Source organism: Phodopus roborovskii, unplaced genomic scaffold (assembly GCF_943737965.1).
Source record: "Phodopus roborovskii unplaced genomic scaffold, PHOROB, whole genome shotgun sequence".
Lineage (NCBI taxonomy): Eukaryota > Metazoa > Chordata > Mammalia > Rodentia > Cricetidae > Phodopus > Phodopus roborovskii.
Window position 1 is genome coordinate 25,189,196 of NW_026126460.1, and position 19,053 is coordinate 25,208,248.

The window sequence follows — 19,053 nt, forward strand, 5'->3', positions numbered from 1 at the left end:
GCTTTGGGCACCAGAAATGCAACACTATGTCACATACATTCAAAACATGGAAATATAATGTACATCAGAAATTACCACACCTGAAATAGCCATCTGACTCAAAGTTGTATGGCTATCCCAGTAAAAATGTGAATGACTAAAGTCTTGTCACAAATGTCACATATACTCTGAAATTCTGATACATTCACTATGCATAGCTAGCCATAACATAGCTAATAACTGTAGATTACATATATGGTAATTAAAAGGCTTTTTTTCACTGATTTGGAAATTCTAAATTGTGAACGATTTCAATACTCATGTCACAATGGAGATAACTCCTCTGAAAGGCTACTCAATTTGTTGCTTTTAGAAATGAGTCTACATAGCTATACTGAAAGCATAATGTAAGCCAACAAAGTTAGTGAAGGAACAGTTATTAGCTGAGTGTGGCTGAGCTGTCTCTCATGGAGCTATTATCACCTGGTGCGGTTGAGTGAGCCTGGGAGGAGCCCAGGCTTCTTGGTGTTCGTCCATTATAGAAATACTGTTTTACATCTCAGGTCAGAAAAGTCAGCTTCAGCTAGGATTGGTGCATTGCTGTGCACACTTTCAGGAAACAGATAAGGCATGTTTTGTTTTCAACCACACTACAAGGAACCCCACTTAAGAGCCAACAGCATGGCCCATGTGTTGTCAGTGAGCTCTGTTGTCTCTGTGGATGTCACGGTCTTCAAGTCCTTGGGTCTCTACCCTTTGGGATAAGATAAGCACACACTGTGTGACAACGGATGAGCAGGTGGCCTGCCACTTCACACAGGCTTGACTCAGAAGCCCAGAGGCAGCTGTTAGAGCATGTTAAGACTCCTTTCCTCTGTGAGTATCTTAATGAAGATATGCAGAAGGATGGTTGGTTACCAGCAACACATCAATGTAGGACAGTAGGGGAGGCTCAATAGTGACCCTCAAGGCTCACCCATTCCCCAGAGATCTACTTCTTACAGCAGGACCCCACCTTCCAAAGTCTCCCCAAACAGGGAATCCATCTGGGCACCAGGTGTTTAAAGGCAGGAGTGCATGGGACATTTTACATCCAGTCATCACAGTCCTCAACTCAGAACTCATCAGTCCATGTCAATTTGCTCGGCACAGCTTGTTCAAAAACAATACAGCAATCTACTCCTCAATCGTGTGTAGAATATCAAGATCTCAGCGACACCCAGGAGCTGATCACCATTTCTGAGAAGGAGCAATTGAGCTGGTGAAAACACTGGGCTGTCACCACATTGTTAGAGTTAGTGACTTCCGGTTCCAGAATCACACCCTTTTTAAAGCTAGAGAAGGACTTGTATTATTAGCTTGCATTATTAGTGGTTCCTTGCTGTTAAACAGTACCAAGAATTATGGCTCATAATGGAGAGACATTTCATTGGCATTAACCAAATCTTTGGCACTGAAACAATGCATATCTCTCATGAAAATGAGATTAAAAGACTTTGAATAACATTTTGATATCTTTACCATTTCCAGGAGCACTTTATAATTCACTTGTCTGATTTCATATAGTCATTCTAATTATAAATATAAGGGTTTTTTTTAATCAAGATTTCCCATCATACAATATGTAATAACAGCATGAGGGAAGAGGAAAATCTCCCAAAACAAATTAATTTCTTTCTTCTTTTCTCATATTGCCACTGCAAAAGTTGACAGGACAGGGTCACCATGACAGACTGCCTTTAATAGAATAGTCACTGCTGCCTCCGAGTGGTGGGTTATTCCCAGACTTTAAATTTCCTTCATTTCAATTCTGTTCAGCTTTATGGGAGATTTCCAACAGAGGGTACAAGTTGCTGTAAGTTTCAGTTTTAACCCTAAGACTGTAGCTGAAGAATGTGAAGACACGTCTTACTTGGAGAATGTCTAAAACCTCATCAGTGTCACGGGTGGCCAGGGTCACGGCTAATTTTGACTGACAACTTGATTGTATTAAGAAACACCTAGGGTGTTAGGATGATCTTGGAATGTATCTGTGAGAATGCTTCCAGAGGAGACTAACAGAGAAGGAAAAACACTCTCGATACAATAGGTCGGACATCCCTGACAGGATAAAAGAGGAAAAGAGAAGGCAGCTAAACAGCAGCATTCAGCTGTCATATGATTCCTCACCGTGAGTGTGATGAAGCCAGACATCTCTGGCTCCACACACCCCCACCCTGTCCCAGAGCTATCACCCCTTCCCTACCACAATGACCTGCATCCCTCTCAAAGTACAAGCCAGCAGAAATTCTTTGCTCCTTAAATTGATTATTATCGGGTAGCTTGTCCCAATGGTGAGAAAAGTAACAAATACACCCAGCTGTATCTCTAGAAATCCATGTCCTATGAGCAGAGCAGTGGGCCCCAAATGCTCAGGGGAGTTCTCCCAGGAAATGCTCCTGGCCCATCATGCTCTGTTGGTAGCAATGCCATCCAATCCCTAGGAAGGCAGGGCCACCAGGCTCACAGTACTCCTCGTTGCTTATGAAATGTCCCAGTGGAAAGAAAGGTGTTATTATAAAGCAGAGCATGCCAGGACGCGTTCATTTTTTTTTCTCATAATGATGGATACACATTTGAATTGGTCAAAATACAAATGCAGATGCAGTTAAGAAAGACTGAACTTAAGCAAGTGACATTGAAGGCCACTGTTCCAAAACTGAATTCACACGTATAGAAAACTGCCAGCCAACAATAAAGCAGGAGCAGATCTGACCCAACCCAGCAATTAGTATGGCATGGAAATTTTAGATAGATCAGATAGATTCGAGTGCCTTGGCTCTTTCTCAACCATGAAATAGGTTGAGTAAACTAAGAAAATTCAGGGAAATGCTAACTCCATCTTTGAGGAAAAGAGGAGATAGTAAAACCCGAATCATGGAGAGAGATGGGTACCTCTAGAAGAGCTGGCAGAATACAGCATGAGTTGATGAGTACAGGTCAAGCCAGGACCCTGTGTGCACAGGAATTTCTGGGTGTGTGCATGACATCAGGGTGCAGAAGCCTGTGAATCCCACGAGTTGCTGAGCCAGTAATGGAGGGACACACAGAGTGTGCCACCCAGGCATTCAGAGCACATGGAAAGGAGCCAGGGAAAGCCGGAAAAGGAACACAGTTGATCATGAATAAAAACAGATACAAATATGCACACAAGAGCTTCCTCTTGAAAAACTACAAAGTGCACTTGTTTTTCAAGTAAAAATAAACGATTGCCTGATCTGTGGGGTTTTGTTTACCCCTTTATACTACGGGGGGGGGGACATTTCAAACATCTGGAGGAATTTTGTCAAAAGTTGGAGAAAAGGGTTGCAGTTGCCACCTGGTGGATGGAGGCTAAGAATGCTGCTAAACACACTACAGTGCCAACACAGACCCCCTGCCCCAATACAGAATTATAGTGTTGGGTCCCAAATTTCAGTAATTCCAAAGTAAATAAACGCTAACTTAATGTAACCAAGAAAGAAGGGTAGAAAGTATACAAAATGAAGAAACAACTGGATGCAAATACACTTTGAGATTATAGTCTGCTTTATTCAAATCTAAGCAAAATAATTTTTAAAGCTGGTTCATAATGAATGGTGCTCCCAAGAAGTAGGAATTACTGAAAGGGATAGCAGAGATGAAACCTCAGAACAGATTATCAGAGAATACAAAGAAAGACAGAACAAGCAATACAGAGAGGAGATGAAAGACAGACAATTATGTGAACAGTTTAGGAAAGAGACCATCCCAGTGCTGTTCACATTATTCTAGGACAGAGGAGGAAATCACATATAATACCAAATCCCAACAAAGAGCACCCATGAGGAAAGAACTACAGTTTTAATTACAAATACAATAAAGTACCAGGTAGATGATGTTATCTGTATTTTGACAGTACATGGTGACCAGGTGACCAGGTATCACAGAGGGAAGTCTCAGCATTTATGAGATCGGCTAGTATAATTCAATATTGCAATGTATCCTGAAAAGATGGTGCAGCCACCTTCTGTGAAAAGTCCATGTTTACCTCGGCACTATTCACAGAAGCCGAATTATAGAATCAGCTGAGGTGTGCATTAGTAGATGAATAGATAAAAGAAAAATTGGCACACATCTATTATGGGTCTTCCCACTCAGTTGTGGACTGCCTTGCCCCAAATGAACACTTGGAAATTTATATTCATTATAAGACTATTGGGCAGAGATTAGGGCTTCTTATTGCCTAGCTCTGTCCTAATTATTAACCCATAACTACTAATCTATGTATTTCTACATGATCTTATCTTGCCGGAGAATGCCTGACTCACATCCGCTCTTCCCTTGTGTCTTCTCTTCCCAGGCTCATGTGTCGACTCCTCTCTGCTTACACTTCCCAGAATTCTTCGTCTCCTAGCCCTTCCTACCTTCTTGCCTGGCCAATCAGTGTTTTATTGATCAACCAGTAAGGGAAACATATACAGAATAGCATCTCCCATCACACATGCACATATGCACACACACACACATGAACACACACACACACACACACACACACACACACACTGTAATAGTAGAGAAGGAATGGGACCAGAGAATCTCATGTTGACTAAATTAAGACAAATTCAAAAAGAAAAAAAAAATCAACTTTATCTCCTGTGGTAGTTTAATGTAAGTAGCACCCATAAGCTCATAGGAAGTGGCACTATTAGGAGGTGTGGCTTGTTGGAGTAGGTGTGGCATTGTTGGAGGAAGTGTGTCACTGTGGGGGTGGGCTTTTAGGTCCTCTATGCTCGAGCTATACACAGTGACTCAGACCATTTCCTGCTGCCTCCGAGTCAAGATGCAGGACTCTCAGCTACTTCTCCAGCACTATGTCTGCCTGCGGGCGATCATGTCACACCATGACAATAATGGACTAAACCTCTGAATCGTAAGCCACTCCAATTAAATGTTCTTCCTTTATAAGAGTTGCCGTGGTCATGGTGTCTCTTCACAGCTATAGAAACCCTAACTAAGACACTAAGATACCTCCTACATCAACTCAAATCTAAACTCCTTACAAAGTATGAGAAAGTAGAAGGGAACTCATTCAAGTGATGGGGCAGGTGACAAGAGCATAAACTAACAAGAATGTCCAAAGCATCTTATACACATGTGGTGGTATCTGGAAGTAAAAGCCACGATTCTGTTTATGAGTGTTAGAGATGAAAGGTCATGATGGTGACAAAAAGGGTCAAACTAGGAATGACAAAAGATCAAGACTATCATAAGGACAACCTCTTAGCAAAATGTCATGGGCACAGGCAGCTCTTAAAGGCACATTGTCATTACATAGGCAATGTGTTAACTGATGACAGAAACCACAGAGGAAGCTGGAGAGAAGGGTCACTGATTAAGAGCCCCTGATGCTCTCAGAGAGGACCAGGTTCTTTCTCAGAGACCCTGACCAATGCCTCACACTGGTCTGTGACTCCAGCTCCAGGGAGTCTGTCGCCCTCTTCCATATGCATGTACCAACACGCAGACATATACACATCAATTAAAATAAATCACAGAAAATTTCGGTGAGAACTACATAAGGGTAAGTAAACTTTACAACCCATAACTTTCAAGTTTTGGAAATAAAAGCTACTTTGTGAAGCATTAAAAGTGAGAATGTACTCAAAGTATACTACATGTTTCCATTAAAATGGATTTATGTGGCAAAGTATAAAAAAATATTTAAAAATAAAAACTTTAAAAATGTTTACATTAATTTTGATCAATGAATATTTGGGGTGTGTTTGTGTGGTTTGTGTGTGTGTGTGTGTGTGTGTGTGTTTATTTCCAGTAGCTGGGAATGTTCTCCCTAGATTAAGTTTTCAAAATGTGTAGCCTGATGTTATAATGCCCATCTTCTGCCCTGTCCCAAATAGGCTGAATCAAAATCAGAAATACCTATGCTGTCTTCCTAACAGTTAATCGTGGAGACACTTAAAATATTTATCTGTGGAAAAAAAAATCTTAAAATGTCTGAGTCTCTCCCGGTCCATCTAGCAAGTGTCTGGCTAATTTTAGCGATAGATACCAAAGCTATCTATCAGTCCACCAGCTGATAGATGTGGGCTGAAGGAAGCCTGACCTTTAATAGCTTTGGGTAGTTACATTTTTGCCCTTTGGAAATTAAAGTTGTATTTTTCAATTTACTAAAAACAATTGCAAATGTACGAAGAACAGAAAAATCACTCTGTGAAAGAACTTACAGACTGCAAACGACAGAAAGTAACCCATAGTTAAAAGAATGACATCAAATCTCAGAATGAAAACAGTTCCATTTCTGCCCACTAAGTGGCGATAGGATCCCGCTCATTTACTGCAAACGCTGCTCGCACTGCCCTGGGAACCTGCGACTACGCAATAAAAAGCAAGAATGTGTGGGCTCTTAACAACCCTTTTCCTGTAAAGGTCGACCTTTTTTTTTTTTTTTTTTTTTTTCAGTGAGATTGAATCTGTTGAATGAGTATTTTCTGAACACTGATCTACAGGAAGTCTGTGGATTCTTTTTCCTAATGTATTAATTAAAATATGACATCAATTCCCTCTCCCCTTTCTTCCCTCCTACACTTCCCATGGCTCCCACAAATGGATGGCCTCTTTTTCTTTATTACTGTTACATGCGAATATATCAATACCACCTGCTGAGTCCCTTTAGTGTAGCTTGTGTATATATGATTGCAATGATCATTTAGTATTGGATAACCAATTAGGGAAGTCGCCCTGTTGAAGACCAGCCACCCTTCTCTCATCAGTCACTAGCTTCCTCTAGTTTTTTTTTTTTTAACCCCCCTGAGATTTCCTCTTCCATGCTATCATGTCTGTCTATCATGTCTGTCTGGAGATGTCATTGTCCAGACACAGACTCTCCGCAGACTTCCTTATCTCCGGCCCTTACATCCTTTCTGTCCTTCTTTGGAGTTATGTTCCTTGAGCCTTAGGTGCAGGAGTTGTGCTATAGATATGTCTATCTGGGCTATGTACCCCACAATTGGTTGATCCCTGCATTGCGCTCTCCTTTAATGGTTTCCATCTGTGGTAAAGAAGCACTCCTTAAGGAGGCAGGGGCGGAGGTGGGGGCAGAGGGGGGGGATGAGGTGGGGTTAAGGGGAGCCGCACTTCTGTGGGCATAAAAGTAAGTTTTAGAGTACAAATTATGTTGGTCTGGTAAAATAAAGTTACATATAATACATATAAATGGATTGCATGTAAATGTTGTGTTGTATATAAGGTTAAATTGAAGTTAAAGTATTTATTAAAGTATGCCTTAATAGATAAAGCATTTGTTAATATATTCATGCTCCCTATAAGGGTCAGAAACATACAAAAATCACAGTACCAGATGTGAGGAACTTCCATTTGAATTATTGGTTAGCATAGTCCTAATGACTCCCAAAACAACATAGGCTATTGCTGTTGCCCTTGGCTGCCTCTCAGAGGTTCAGGGTCCATCCCTATCTCTGAAGACACCCCACACTTCAGATATAGGGCTCTGAAGGCTCCAGCTGGATCTAACCTGAAAGCCTCCTTCCTGCAGTTTGCCTCTCACAGTACCAGAAGGCATTATACAACCGTCATCAATAGATCCACTCAGCTGTGCTGCCCATGAACCACAACAATGTCTGGTATGGCAAGATATACCTAACAGTTCAGTTGTGGCAACCAGCATCTGTCTTACTGGACTTAAGGCCAATATGGAGGAAATTGTGCCTGGTACTAGAAACCTAGCCAACTATTTGGTGATAGGAAGGCCATGGATCTTGGAGGACAATGTACTACTGCCACTTGACTGGACTATTTTATATAGCTCTTTCGAATAATCTTGGTCCTTAGTTTAGACATCTAGAACTGAGCCAACTCTTGGGTGGGTCACAGTTCTGATCTCAGGCTATATTGGCTAGGACAGTCCCAAAAAGTCACGATCTTGGGATTTCCCCACATGTGACAAGTCTGGCATTGGCTTCTTTGTAACAAGTGGCTTCTTATAAGAGGGGCTGTGAAGACCTGCCGCAGGGACCTTGCTCCCCCTCAGCGGAACTGGGGACAAAGTAACCAACACAAGAGTCTCTGGGGGCCTACCATATTAAGACCATAGCAATAATATCATGGTATTAAAATTATAATCTTTGGCCTTTATGGTCTCGTCACCCTTAGAAGCACTGAATATATGTGAGTCACAGAAGAGACTGGCCTGTGCAGACAGTCTGAGAAGAGTCACCTCAAGGAAGAGTTTCCCCACAGCTGATGGAGTCCAACACGGTTATTTTCCCTCATGTTTTTTTGTTTCTTTACAATATACAACCAAGCCTCCCAATACTAATCTCAGTATTTACAAAGACTTAAAAATTGTTATCTTTAAAGTACCTAATGCTTTCTTCATTAACTTGGGTAAGCCGTTAGCCACTGGAGAACTAAATCTCTGCTGCAATCGAATGGTGAGTGTTGGCTGCACACAGCCTCCTAAGAGAGCAATGATGGTGTTTGCATTTGTAAAACACAATCGCATCTATGGGCCGCTTGTGTCTGTTTGCTGACAAGTCGGGCCTTGTGATAGCGTAATGTTTCCTGAACAGGCAGTTCAGCTCACAGTAGAAATTAACCAAAGTACTCCAAGATTTCCTTATCCTTCTATTATGTAATCTGATTGCCTCTGTGGGTTACCATTTCCCCTACTTAAGAGTGAATTTGTGATGAATAAAAGGAATGTATTAACATTAATTTTCTACCAGATACAGATCTTGCCAGAATTCCCCAGTGGTCTGATGTGCACTGATGGGCGTGTTCTTGTTCAATTTCCCAGCTTCTGGGCTTTCCTTCTGGTTTGTTTCAGGCAGATAAGAGTTCATCCCACGTGATAGAAACAATGTTGATTGTGAAGGCAACACAATAAGCAAAGACCTTTGCACCCCACATGCCTGTAATTATTATCAAACAAGGCAGTAAGTTCACTAGTTTCTTTGGGTAAATGCAACTTTAGCACACCAAGTGCCTTGGAATTGCATCTGGGGAAGGGCTGTCATTGCAGACAAGTGACACACTTTTAAACCTGTTTCCATCACTGCTCACCTAAACTCTCTTCCAAACACATTGGGGTGAGTGAAAAAAAACATAAAGCTTGCTTGCATTTACCTCAAATTTTACTTCTAGAAGCCTTAAATATACCAATTCCAAATTTGTCTTTATTGTTTAGAGATTCAAGTGAAACTTTGTTCACTTGACCAAACCAAGGAAGCATTCACAAACTGCTTCTCTGCCATTTATTTACATGTGCTACATGTATGTGCAACTACAGTGCAGGTATACGTGCATGGGTGCTGGCTAGAGTTTGACACTGGACATCTTACTGTCGTTCTCCACCTTACTTTTTGAGGCAAGATCTCTCACAGAACCTGGAGCTCACCATTTTCGATACACTAACTGGCATAATGCTGACCCCATCCTCCTGGCAACTGGCAGGGTACACACTCTGGCATTCAGGCAGATATTTAGACAGCTCAAAGGGCCCTCTGTTGCATGGCTACATCATGTATTATGTGGCCGAGTTAGGACTCTGTATATATGTAGGACTTTGTATGCATGTACAAGCTTCTCCTTTTAAGTGAGTGCCTCCCACCCCTAGCTCTCTTCCATCTCCCCTTCCGGTCAGCCAACACCTACCCCTCCTTTGTTCCCTTTCCCAATAATCTCCTTGTGGGTTTGTTGAGTCTTGTGGTTCGTGTTTCATCACCTGAAGCTGCAGCAAACAACAACACTAACAAGCCAGCAAGCTCCAGGGATCCTCCTGTCTCCGTCTCCTCAGTACTGAGATGACAAGTGCACACCATCGTGCCTACCTTGGGCTCTGGGGACCTCGGAACCTCATGTTTGCACAGCAGACACTTCACAGACTGGCAAGTCTCCCCACTCTCGAGCTGCTTTGCATTAAGTTACTAATACGTTGTAAGTTCTAGAATTTCTGGTTCTAACAGGGCATTGAAAACAACAATGGGTAGAGTTTTGAAAGAGCTGTCCGTTATGAAACACAGGGGTGCTGAAATACAGGGGTGCTGGTTTTTCTGCGTACTAAGGTATTTCCTTTAGCAGTCAATCAACCAATCAGAAACGGTGGAGCATTAAGTGCATTTGGAACATTGGAACAAATAGCATAGGTTCTTAAAGACTTGGAGCTTGTTGAATCCTGCCTGTTCTCGGGTGAAGGGCTTTTTGGAAGGTGAACGAACATGAAGTAACATGTGACATGCCAAAGGTCGTACTAACCGAACTTCAGCAGGAATCATGTCTTGTACTTTACATCTCATTTCTCACATGTGAACTTGGGGAACAATGTGACCTACAGAGGCTTGGCATGTATGCCATCCATTTCAAAGCTGGCCACTACTTGGCTAACCAATGTTGTTAACTTCCTCCAGAAACACATCTACACCCAAACTAATACCTTTCAAGGTGTGATGGTTGGAATAAGAATGGCCCCCATAGGCTCATGTGTATGAACACTTAAGTCATCAGGGGGTGGCACTACTTGAGAGGGGTTGGGAGGTGTGACCTGTTTGGAGTAGGTGTGACCTTGTTGGAAAAAATGTGTCACTGGTGGGCTCTGAGGTTTCAAGGGTCCAAGCCAGGATTAGCACCTCGCTCTCTGTCTCTGTCTCTGTCTCTGTCTCTGTCTTTCTCTCTCTCTCTCTCTCTCTCTCTCTCTCTCTCTCTCTCTCTCTCTCTCTCTAGTTCTCAGCTACAGCTCCAGCGTCTGCCTGAATGCTGCCATGCTTCCTGCCATGATGACATTGGACTAGAGCTCTGAAGCTATAAGCAAGCACCCAGTTAAACGATTTCTCTTGTAAGAGTGACCTTGGTCATGGCATCTCCTCACAGCTATAGGCCACTGACCAGACACCAGGTTTCTGGGTATCTCTTTCACCTTCCATGGCATATAACTCCAGTGTACAACCAACACAGAACCAAGGAACTGTGCATCTCACTGCAATAGACTCCTCTTATTTTAGTGCCATGCCCGTTGCCTATAAACTCTGGCTCTGCCAGTGATTGCTAAGCCCAATGTCTAAGATGCTCAAAGCCCTGCATGCTTCCCCATGGCAACCCCTGATTCAGCTCCTGTCATGCTAAACAAAGGTTTTATTGCATGGCCATTGGCAACCTAGACGGAGAGTTTGAGTGACTCCTTTTCCCACTCTTTCCCCGGTTACTTGATTCTGTGCTGCAGGCTCGCCCCTTCTCACGCAGGCTTTCCATTGTCCACAGGGTAAAATCACCAACTAGAAATGTGCATACTTTTTCTCTCTCAAGACAGAATGGTACCGTCTCTCCCATCTCTGGGGCTACTCGTCCTATGGCAGATGATCGTCGGTCTCACTGGCCTCCTTGTGACTGTGTAGAGCGGGTCCTCCGAGTCCCTCCACACTCCATGAGAGGGGAGGTGATGGACTCAGTCTTGTGCAAATTGCTGCAGCTGCTCAGAGTTCAAGAAGGAATGCTGGGAGGGCTGGAGAGATGGCCCAGCGGTTAAGAGCACTGGCTGCTCTTCCAGAGGTTCTGAGTTCAGTTCCCAGAGCTGCTATACAGAGAAAGTCTGTCGCAAACAAACAAAGCAAGCAAGGACTGCTGTGGAGTGAAAGTGGCATTGCTTTGTTTGCGCAACACCAAGGGCTTGGGACAACTTTCTCAATGGACTTTAATCCATCGCTAGAGACTTTTTCTGGGTTTTCTTCCATTCATCTGAAGTGAGAGAACTAGTCACAGCATTGTGTGACAACTGAGGACAAAGCAGTTAATTCCACTATTGCCTTTGTCTCTTTTCTCAGCCAGGGTCTCGTATATCCAGTATTGGCCTCTCTAATTCACAATGCAGTCAAGTGTAACCTTGAATTTCAGATCTCACTGCCTCCTCTTCCTCCTCCCAGGTACCAGTACAGGCATGTCCCATCATACCCAGTTTATGCAGCCACGGAGAGGGAATCCAGTGCTTTGTACAAGCTAGGTGAGCACTCTATCAACTGCGCTGGTTAAGCTGCCCCCAGACCTCAGTATACACCTCTCAGTTTTTATCCACTCCCAGAGTTCCCTGCAGAAGTGTCCCTATGGTACCGCCCACAACCACAGAGCTTGCCATCTTTACTTGAGCACAATATAGGACGATGGTGCTCCACCCACAGCATGAGGGGATGTCAGTGCTCACCAAGGCACTTTTCACACCAAGTAATGGCTGCCCAGGACTCAGTTGGACTTCTACTTCAATCCTAAATAATGTTCACAACAAAACACAGTCGGGGGTGGGCGTCTAGGATGCAGACTTAACTGCCTCACTCCCTCTTCTTCTGTGAAGCAAACATCCTCACAAAGAGAAACACAACACTGAGTGACCTGACTCACCTGAGCTACATGGGTGTGCCTGGGAGCAGAATTGATGCTCTCCTGACAAGCTGAGTCACCTACAGAGGTGACTTGTTCACTGTGTCTCTTGGGAAATAGATTCCCAACCCTGTTTCCATTCCTCGGGCTGTCCTTCCTATGGTAGGTTGTTTTGGGGGGGTTTGTTTGTTTGTTTGTTTGGTTGGTTGGTTGGTTGGTTTTGTAGGGCAAAGTTGACAAGACATATTTGCATTTTGCACTTCTGCAGAGGGCTCCTGTGAAGGTTACTTTACATTTACTCAGCGGGCACTGCCCTTCTTTTCATACATACATGAGAAATGTCTGGCGAGAAACTGCAAGAATCATTTCAAATCCTCTAGGCCAGAACTAGGCAACCCCTCCCAAGTGCCCAGGGCTGCTGCTTAGTAGAAGGCTTCAGAAAATCCTTGCCAGTGGCTGGTGTGGACCATCTGTGGTGTGGACCCTCACAGAGCCTCAGAGCAGGAGTTCGGTGATGTCTCCTGGTGGTACTTGTGACTGCAAAGTGTCCTGCTAGAAATCACTTCACTGACCCTTCTTCCCAACAGGTGTTGGGACTGGGAACGCCACAGCTAAGGTGATATTGCACAGTTGGTATTTCTTTAAACACCAACCAAGGGCAGCTAGAAAGAGCTATGAAACCCGCTTCTGGGCCATCTGAAGGCTCCCTTACATACCTCAGCTGTCTGTGGCCAAATTGAGAAAATAAAAATTGGGAATTAGCTGGTTTGAAAAGGGAAAGCCACAATAGAATGATGGGGCAGACTTAGTAGACTTCCTAGGGGAGGCCTTACCCTCTCTGTGGAGCAGATGGGAGGGGCTTGGTTGGGGGAGCTGGAAAAGAGGAGGGCGGGGAAAGTGGGACTGGAATGTAAAAAATAAAATAAAATGAAGAAAAAAGGGGGGGGTAGAGCTAGACAGAAGAAAATTTCTGGCCACATGTCGTGATTCCATGCTTGCTGTAATCTCTATGAGGGAGATTGGGAGCAGGGAAGAAATCCAATTATTTCTATCTAGATGGACAATTAAAACCAAACCACAGCATGCAGTTATGCTTGTCCTCATTGCTAATTCCTAGGGTAGCATCCAGCAATATATTTGGTGCATACATTTTACTGCTCTTAATTACAAGGCAGAAATGACTATCTGGTATTATGGAAGGCAGCATCTGGGAGCTCATATGAAAATCGGGGAGACTCTCACCCCCAACAGTACATTTGTGGAGAAAGTGTTAAGCCATGTGATCCAAAGAGATCTACGTCGTAGCCGTGTCTTCCCAGTGGGGCCTCCTTCTCATGACCTCCTAAGCATGAACCAGTTTTTAATGTATCTAACATTGCCCACATTCCTACCACATTCCTTCACGTCAGCCCAAAAATTTAGACTGTCACCATAGTACCTTCTGGCGACAAGCTTTGACTAAAATAAAATAAACTCATAAAAATCTTCTGAAATCATCATGCTTAATTTGATTGATTGATTTCTTGGATTATTCTGTAAAGCAAGGGAGAATACGAAGGGTCAGTGTCACAGAGAGAAAAGAAAGGGAAGGGAGAGAGAGAAGGAGAGAGACAGAGAGAGAGAGAGAATATCGTGACATATGAGGATGATGAGGATAAGTTCAATTCACACAGGGATTCTAACAAGCCCCTTGGAAGAGTTCTGGTGGAATGGGATCTGGAAAAACCTTTGGAGGTTAATAGGTCTTGGGGAGAGACCCTGATATTGTAACTAGTAGCCTTAAAGAAGAAACAAGGCAATTCTGTCTCTTTCTTCACCGTGTTTGAGGACAATCTGAGCTGCATCATAAGACTAACTCACATCTCCCCCAACCTCCCACCCTCAAGGATTCTCGAAATCAAATAAGTCAGAAAATTAAGTGAACAAAACATAGTACTGAGTTAACACAGAAGGAGAGGGAAGGAAAGGAGGAGACGGAGAGGAGTAATGACTGGAGAGAAGGAAGACCAGGAAGAAGAGGAGAGGAAGGTTCCAGAAAGGCAGACAGCCTTGAGTTGTTTCTGGAACATGGAAAGAAGGTCTGTGACAAGGTAATGAAATTTACAGACTTCTAATCAGCAGAAAATTTGGTGTGAGCCATGGCTCTGTTCCCTTCCAAAGTACTAGGATAATAGCCAAACACTACGATGCTCAGATCATAACTTACTCTTTTGGATATAATCTACTGAACTTCATGATGTATTTTGTTACTTACGATGCGTCATCTTCCTGTTAGGTAAAACAAGTAGCATAGATAGTTTGAAAAAATAATCATGTAAAATTGTCATTTTGTTTTAACAATCTTAGTGATTTTACTTAAACTTTGTCTCATAAAATAATTTTTGTCTTGTAACATTTTTAAACTGCGGGCCCAAAGGAACAATTCCATTAATACTAAAATATATAGAAAACTATAAAATATAATACAATAATAAAACCTCTTGTGCATTTATAGTACTTAATAACATCCTAATATGTTCATATATATTATCTGGGTTCTTTCTAACAACCTCTGTTACAGTAGAGAAGACTCAGAGGATTGAAATCCACTGTGTTCAAGGTCACATATATAGAGAATTTTAAATCCCAACCTGCTGCACTGACATTTCCATCCCATAATGTAAACTGGATTCTTACACTGGATAGGAGAGAGTGGGTGACATTTTAAGAGTACACTATTTTATAAGCCAATTTTGTAAGGTGCTTATGTGAACTTCTCAATATTCTTTATGATTTCCATGGACTCATATCCTCACCCATATTTTATGTTAAAGAAATTGAGATAACATCAAAAAGCAGAAGGAAAATTTAAAACTTCTCCCTGCTGCGCTTTTATGGGGAACTCAATTGTTCAACTGAAATTAGGTTTTGAAAAGGGCTTTGTTATAGAAAGTCGTACCAGCATTAACTCCCTCACACTATTTCCTAAGATCAAAGTTTAATCTGTGAGGTAGGGAGAAAATATAATGAGACTATTTTGATGTTTAATGGACAGAAAAAGATCAGTTCAGGATTCCCATCATTCCCTTCATCTTCTCAGCAGAGCTCACAGACCCAGACTGCACACATTTCCTCAAGACCCTTCTGTGCCTCAGTTAGGCTCTCTCTCAAGTTGGGTGTAAGCATTCCAGGTCTTGACAAATGTAGGTGTGAGCTGGAAGTGTACCACTTGCCTCATAAGCATCCTCGAGGCCCTGAGCTCCATCCCAGGAAGGAAGGGAAGAAGGGAAGGATGGGGGGAGGGAGAGAAGATGAAAAGAAAAAAATTAAGGTCACAGAATCAAAAAATACTTTTTAAAATATTTATTTTATGCGTATGTGTGTCTGTGTGAATGAATGTATACCATATGCATGCATGTTCCTGTGGAGACTAGGAGAGGGAATCAGATCCCACGAAGCCAGAACTACAAGGAGCTGTAAAGCTGCCCAATGTGGGTGCTGGGTACCAAATGTGTGCCCTCTGGAAGAGCAACAAGCTCCCTTGAGACATCTCTCCAGTTTCCATTTTTTTTTAATGAACTTATTTATTTATTTTATATCCAGAAGTTTCCCCTCCCTCCCCTCCTCCCAGCCCCTCTCCCTACCCACCATCTCTGTTCCCATCTATAATCTACTCCTCCTCTCTTTCTATTTAGGAAAGTATTAACAAAACATACCATATCAAGTTGCAGTAAAACTAAGCGCCTCCCATGTATTAAGGCTTGGCAAGGTGATGCAGTATGAGAAGTAGGGTCCCAGAAGCCTGTAAGAGGCAGAGATAGCCTCTGTGCCCACTGTTAGTAGTCCCACAAGAAGACCAAGCAACACAACTGTAACATGTATGCAGAGTACTTAGGTCAGTCCCATGCAGGCTCCCTGGCTGTTGATTCAGTCTCTGCGAGTCCCTATGAGCCCAGGTTAGTTGATTCTGTGAGTTTTCTCATGGTGTCCTTGACCCCTCTGTCTCCTCTAATCCTTTCTTTGTGTAATTCTAACTAAGCAAGTAAAAGATCTGTGATGTGGGATGTCCTTTTGTATGCTATGAATATGTGGTGTTCTCCTTGGATAAGTACAGCCTACAGCAAGGTAGAGGATAGAGCCAGGTGGGAAATCCAAGCAGAGATACAAATGAAGAAGGGTAGAGTCTGAGAGAGGCCATCCAGCTGCCCAAAGAACAACATGTCAGCAGACTAGTAATGCCATGGCCACATAAAAATACTTAGATTAATAGAAATGGGTTAATTTAAATGTAAGAGCTAACTAGCAATAAGCCTGAGCCATGAGCCAAACATTCATAATTAACATTGCCTCAGAATGGTTATTTGGGAACTGGCAGGAAGGAGAGAAACCTCCAGTTTCAGACCTGCATGTCAAGAACTTCAAGTCTTCAAGGAAAGAAATTGAAAAATATCAGAAGATGGAAAGATCTCCTATGTTCATTGATTGGTGGGATTAGCATAGTAAAAATGGCCATCTTACCTACAGCAATGCAATCTTACCTACAGATGCAATGCAATCTCCATTAAAATCCCAACACAATTCTTTACAGACCTGGAAAAAACAACATTCAACTTCATATAGAAAAACAAAACAAACAAACAAACAAACAAAAACAGGATAGCCAAAACAATCGTGTACAATAAAAGAACTTGCAGAGGTATCACCATTCCTGATTTCAAGTTCTGTCACAGAGATGTAGTAATAAAACCACAGGATGCTGGCATAAAAGCAGACAGGTGGGTTAATGGAAGCAGATAAATCCACATACCACACCTATGAACATCTGATTTTTGACAAAAAAAAAAAAAGTCAAAATTATACAATGGGGGGGGGAGAAGGAGGAAAGCATCTTCAACAAATGGTGCTGGTCTAACTGCATGCCTGCATATAGAAGAATGCAAATCGATTCATGCCTAACACCATGCACAAAACAAGTCCAAGTGGATCAAATAGCTCAGCATAAATCCTGATACACTGAACCTGATGGAAGAGAAAATGAAAAGTAATCTTGAACGCATTGACACAGTTCCTGAACAGACAACCAGTAGCATAGGCACTAACAGCCTCCATTTATTTTTAATCATGAGTATACACCTAATCTCCAAACTCCAGCATTTAGGCAACAGAGAATGTGTCCCTTGCAACTATGATTTCAAGACTGTAAACTGCAATTCATAATATTCGCAGTCTCCTCTTGCAGGCTACTTATGCTCATGGGATGGTTAGCATTGGTAATATGGCAGGGTTAGAATGCCTAGGAATCTAGCCTCTGGGTGTGTCTGTGAGGGATTATCTTGACCAGGTTAATTGAGATGGGAGATATCAGCCTAAAAGTGGATGGGTAATCCCTGCACTGGCAAAGAGAAAGGCAGCTTTGCAGCCCTGCCTGTCACTCTGCTTCCTGACTGAAGATGCAGTGTGTCCAGAGACCTCAAACTTCTGCCCCAGGAACATCCCATCTTGATGGATTGCAAGCTAGAACTGTCAGCCAAAGAAATCCCCCCTCCCTTAACTTGTTTTTTGCTGTGGTACTTTACCAAAGCAATGAGACAAATAACTAAAAAGTGCATCTTTGTGTGGCAAATGTAGGCCTAGGTTGTCGAGTAAGTTTGAACCTCAACACCTTTCCAAAGAGTTGGTTCTGTAGATTATCACAGTTGCAAAACCATTACTACCTTTTGGGTTTGATGGCCACAAACATGACTAAGTATCATATCCATAAAACACTTAAGGCATGCAAAATTATTTATTGAGAGAACATATAAATGAATAAATAAGAATTGCAGAAAGCAATGGGAACCCCCAAAGCTCATCTAATTCACAATTCCTATTCCGGTAACTCAGTCAGCACAACCTCTCTGCCATGTCCAGTGGAGATCTGGAATTTTCTAATCATACCATGTCTTCCTTGGTTTTTTAGCAGGAAGTGCTGGCCTCTTTAGAATAAGGAATAAACAAATGAGAAATATAAGAGTGGGAACATCTCAGAGTCTAGCATTCATTTTAACGTAGCTTTCTGACTTCTGCTATTTTTACTAATTAAACTAGGGAGGGCTATAATTTTCAAAATGCTTTGCATTTTTACTCATTTCAGATGCAAAGAACTTTAAAAGCAAAACCACAAGAGAATATGTGGTAAACAGGGCCTACTTACCAAAGGAGGTCACATAAAAATTAAAAAAGCACTAAAGAATAAATAGTTCACACTGTCTAGGGGGATAAGCTCTATGCAACCTCAAGTAAAAATTAAAACCATATTACACACACTAATCAGATCTGCATAACACATCTAATACATTTGCATACTATGTCAATGTTCTGAAAGGCACTGAACCAACAAATGCATCTGGGTTAGTGTGCCACTGAGACGGTCAGGCATTGGGCATTCTTCCTCTGCCTGACTGTATTCTCTTTAGAGAGCCAGCAGGTTATCCGCTCCCCATGGACTTCTAATGCTGGAAGGGGAAGCAAAGGAACCTGTGCACTGAGAGCCTCTCAGATGAGCAAGAAACTGGATGACCCTGGATCAGTGTTTGTAAATCTAATCTTCATTGTCAGCCTAACTGGATTTAGAGTCTCCATGGAAATGCACCTCTGGGTGTATCTGTAAGGGTGCTTCCAGAAGGATTTACCTGAAGAAGGAAGACCCACCCTGAGAGT